Source organism: Octopus bimaculoides, chromosome 1, assembly GCF_046866305.1.
Source record: "Octopus bimaculoides isolate indiv1 chromosome 1, ASM4686630v1, whole genome shotgun sequence".
NCBI classification, from domain to species: Eukaryota; Metazoa; Mollusca; class Cephalopoda; order Octopoda; family Octopodidae; genus Octopus; species Octopus bimaculoides.
Window position 1 is genome coordinate 26,114,847 of NC_142928.1, and position 5,000 is coordinate 26,119,846.

The following is a 5,000-nucleotide window of genomic DNA, read 5'->3' on the forward strand; positions in this document are numbered from 1 at the left end:
TATATCTCTCCCTCTCTTGTTCTTCATCCTTTCTGTTTTTCTCTCCCATCGTTTCCTTATCTTTCTTCTCTCCCTTTCACCGTTCCCTCTCACTCTCTCTCTCAATCTTCCTCCTTCACCCTCTCGTCGCTGACACGTGACGAAAGGGGTTCTTTCTTTCTGCCCACTAGTCTTCCTAAAGAGCAGTCGTGAATTTTTCTGTCTCTTCTACGTAGCGTTCATAATTATTTTTCCATCGTCTTGGCCCATCGTTTTTACTGTCGTGTTTTTACTTGTTTTTGCTGTTTTTATTGTTTTTACCGTCTTGTTCTCACTGTCCTGTTCTTGTTAACACTTTCAGCCTCCGCCAAAAATTCCAAATTTTATTGCTTTGCAGGAAGGATTGTTCCAACGAAGTCGCGTATTGTCCTTGCCTTCGAAAAGCGGAGTAGGTGGACAGGGACAACTGACGAAGGGATGTACTCTTTATGTTGCATGTCTCGTTTCTCTGTTTGTTTTTTTCGTTGTTCGAAAAAAGTTCGTTTTCTGTCTTCGTTTTTTGTTTTCATCTTTCGTTTCTCATTGTGTTTAACCTTTTTTAATATCCTGTACCCATATATGCATGTATGCATACATATAGATGTAGGTATGTACATATATGTATGGATATATGCATATATATATATATTTATATTGTATATATATATATATATATATATATATATATATATATATATATATATATATATATATATATATATATATATATATATATATATACATACATATACACATACATACATACAAATACATACATACATACATACATATATATATATATATATATATATATATATATATGTGTGTATGTATACACACACACATACATACATTCACACATATATATGTGTGTATGTATGTAAGTATATATATATATATATATATATATATATATATATATATATATATATATATATATATATATATATATATATATACATATATATACATATATATATGCACAGTCGTCAGGCCAATATTTTTACTAAATATTGGGGGCTTGTTGCATCATAACAAAAGCAATTTTTTTATTCCTGAGAGACCTTGCTGCATGCAAATGCATAGCACTCATGAAAACTCATCTCAGCCCTGATATAGAAGATGCAGAAGTACACGTACCAAAATATACCATACTGCGAACAGACGGAAGAGAAAGTAGCGATGGTGGAGTTGCTGTATACATCCGTGATGACCTCACGCCCCAGGTCTTACTGTCATACTTAAACTCAGTATGTGACACTCTAATTGTATACATAAGACAACACAATATAGTCATACGCAATACATATCGCCCACTGGATGCTCGAAACCACATAGGCAAGTTTGAAGATTGCATCACAAGAATTAAAGAAATCCTTATGAAACTGGAACAGAATGTGAACGTATTTCTTATGGGTGATTTCAACTTCCCCAATGTCAAATGGCCTGAAGGTCTCATGCTCTCAGGAATGACTCATTACAAACAAGCACAGGTGAAGTCCCGGCTCAAGCCCACCAATGTCCTATTCATGGAGCACGTTGTACTCAGACAAACCAGGGCGAATAACATTTTGGATCTCTGCTTCACAAACAATATAGACAGCGTTCATGATGTGAAATTCACGCCTACATTAGTGTCGGATCACAAAATAATAGAGCAATAAAACTCATGATATAAACTATTGAATATTCTGAAAAAATAATGTGTATCTTGTTTCTTTTATTCATTAGAAAGCAATATCCCATGTACTATAAGAAATAATTTGAAACTATTCTAATACAATTATATAATCTTTAGTGTAGTTTTCATTGTGAATATAGAAATAAAAATGATGACAACGAATACTTATTTAAATACTTCATTATTATGAAATAAGGTCAAAACATGTAGAACATGTTCGGTGTGATGAACATGTCTGCTTACTCTATCGAAAGTTCTCTATCAGATCATGTTTGTACTATGTATAACATCTTATGTATGTATGTATGTATGTATGTTTGTATGTGCATGTATTTGTATATGTATATGTATATATATATATATATATATATATATATGGGAGAATTTACGAAAAAAAACATCAGACGAAGACAGGTTGTGTAAACAACAAATGGATGTATTAGTTTAACGCTCGGGTATAGAGAAAGTCTTTGACGTTTCGAGACTACGCTCTTCAACAGAAAGCTACACACACACACACACACACACACACATATATATATATATATACATACATACATACATATATATATATATGTATATATATATATATATATATATATATATATATATATATATATATATATATATATATATATCAGGCTGTATAGAAAGTTCTGTCTGGTTCTGAGTAAGACATTGTTGAAACTTGGATTTTGTAAAACCTATAAATATTGATAACGGTCACCAATGTATAATCATTTCATGAAAAATTCCCGAAGTGCGTAGCCATGTTTTAGCATATTACTTTTTTGTTTGAAGGCATCGACAATGGATCATGCAAAGACTATTTTCGTCACATTATGCTTTGCAAATTTTTTTCTGAGGTTCTAATGCAGCTAAAGCAACCTAAATCTTCAAAATTCTTCTTGTAAAGATGCAGTGAATGAAATAACTTGCATAATGTGGTTTGAAACATTCTTATATAGTAAATTTTGATTCCTTGGTGAGCCTAGGATTGAACGTTCTCGCAGATTGGATGATTAAGTGATAGAAGCAACACATATGTGTGTGTTTGTGCGTGTCTGTATGTGTGTGTGTGTGTGTGTGTGTGTGTGCGCGCGCGCGTTTATAGCTGAATCTGTCTCTTACCACTATTTGACAATTGGTATTGATTTGTTTACATCGCCGTATCCTAACAGTTCGGTAAAAGTGATCGATAGAATGAGTTATGGGACTTAAAAGAAATAAGGACCAGGGCCGATTTGTTCTACTAAACCCTTCAAGGTGGTACCCCAGCATGGCCCTGGTTCATTCACTGGAACAAGTATGAGGTAAAGATATATTTTACAAAATATTTCTGTCTTAATGACTTAAAACAGACAGTAGTCGATATTAGTGTTTCAGTCAAGAAAGATAGACAGTGGGAGAAACAAAACGGAAGAATAATACAGAACAAGAGTGATAGTATGAGTTCGTTAGTCGACAAATGTAATTTTAGAACATGTACATCCGTAATTATAAGCAAGTGATAGGTGATGTGTGACATGGTTTGCACAAAATCGAAAATCTTACGTACGTGTTTTTTTTTCTTTCTTTAATAAGCCTAATGCTCGAAGTTTTTGGGAAGCGGTTTAATTGATTACATCAAATCCAGTGCTGAACTAGTATTATTTTATGAATCTCAATAAAATGAAAGGCAAAGTCAACCTCGGCGGAATTTTGAATCAGGTAATATTGCCGAAGATAGTAAATGTTGTGTAACATTTCCTGCGCCGCATGAACAATTCCAGCAGCTGGTTCACTTAGAATTCTGCCTGAAATATGAAATAATCTATTCTGATAACATGTGTTATTAGTTAATTTGTAGTTTGATATTGAGGTGTAATGTGGGGGTTATTATGTCGCGGTACAGAACTATAAAATTCAACAAAATAACTCCAATTGTAGATATTTGAAACAGCCATAGCCGGAAAATGTATTATAATATATTTTCCGAATCATGGCATTCTTGATGTTTGAAGGAGTTGGGCCACTAAATCCCGTTGCTTCTCGCCAAAGTGTCAGTCAACACACTTCAAGGGGCATGGTTGTTTCAAAGTCAAAGCCACGTGATCGTTCTTCGGGTGCTTCCGTTGATTAAGGAAATAAAAAGTTGTATTTAACCATTTCTGCTAAATACAAAATAGGTAATTACTAATTTACTTGATTCAACCATGGTGAAGCACCGTCTTCAACGGTTAGGCGGACAAATCGACCTCAGTTTAAAACTCAGTGAACTACTAAAGAATGGGACTTAAATAAACCAACACCAACTGTGAAACAGTGGGATATAAATAAAAAAATACCTACATACAGACAAACAAATTTACATATACGCACAAACACAGGCACAAACATAAATACATACATATATGCATACTAATTCTCCTCATGAGATTCTTATGTGAATAGAGGTACAAATGTGGGTGTATGCATCGACAGTTCGACCAACACACTAAACTCAACCACATGTTCACAAATATCGAGATCTCTCTTAACTCAAATGGTCTTGTCACTTTGTTAACGACCGGCTTTAACTCTCTTAAGAAAAATTCAAATAAAACTCATGTATGTATGTATGTAAAGCCAGACAGACAGAGAGACCCAGAGAGATAGACAGATAGATATGACTGGATTCTCACAGTTTGTCTCAATTTCTCTCAAATGGCAATAGTCGGCCGGTGTTTATATTAGACGACGCCGTGCAATGGAACTGAACAAGAAACAATTTGGTCACAACATGGTGACGAAGCGGACTATTTAACCGTACAACCACTCCTGCACCTGCTGCCTATATTTCCAATCATAATTTTCTCTTTAGGAACACATCACGTTCACCATATTTCTTTTTTAATTATAAAACGAAAGAGAGTATCGTATGCCAAATTTATGCCAAATTTATGTTCACGTTAGATTTTCAATAAATTTTAAATTTCTTATATACTTTACACAAATTGTGTCGATATCAACGAGGCTGAATTCAAATTTGGATTATTTTGCATTTAGCAGAATGGATGTTATATACAACATGACTTTTTGATTCAGTTGAGTAATAATATTCGAGTGGCCACAATATTTTCCAGAGCTACGATTTTAAACGTCTTCATTAAATAACGGAAACGAAGTGCTCAATATAGCTTTCAACATGTTGTTACAAGAACGGTAGCAACACTTTAATAGCCAATATTAACTACGGAACGAATGGTGACACATTATCGAATTCTTTAATATAATGATATAAAAATAAAAATGTCATTTAACCCTTCGAATAAATAAGAAT